Genomic DNA, 426 nt, shown 5'->3' on the forward strand with positions numbered 1-426 from the left:
TTGAAAGAGCCAGGGCTCTGGCTTCTGCTTTCAAGACCTCTATTTCTCACCAACAATTCTACCTCCTTATCTCTTTCACACAGAGGAATCCCAGACGTACATGTTCTCTCTTTATATTATCAAAACAGCTCACGAACATCTAGCAACTTGCAGCCCGTGTATGTGTAGGGCCCAAGATTTGGAGTGGGATAGGGGCCTCCTGTGTGTGGAGTCATCTCTTCCAGAGTCTCTCTGTGTTTTCCAGATAACATCTCTGAGGGTCTCTTGAGGCCACTGAAGCCACAGGCTTAGCAGTTTCTTTTGGGCTTCTCCACTGACACATCTTCCCCCATCCCACCCCCCACTGCAGCCTGCCAGGCACACCTCTGCTTGGGCCTCCTGGCACAAGAGATAAAATGAAAAAGGGTAACTCCCAGCAGCTGGTCT

Source organism: Equus asinus, chromosome 2 (assembly GCF_041296235.1).
Source record: "Equus asinus isolate D_3611 breed Donkey chromosome 2, EquAss-T2T_v2, whole genome shotgun sequence".
Taxonomy (NCBI): domain Eukaryota; kingdom Metazoa; phylum Chordata; class Mammalia; order Perissodactyla; family Equidae; genus Equus; species Equus asinus.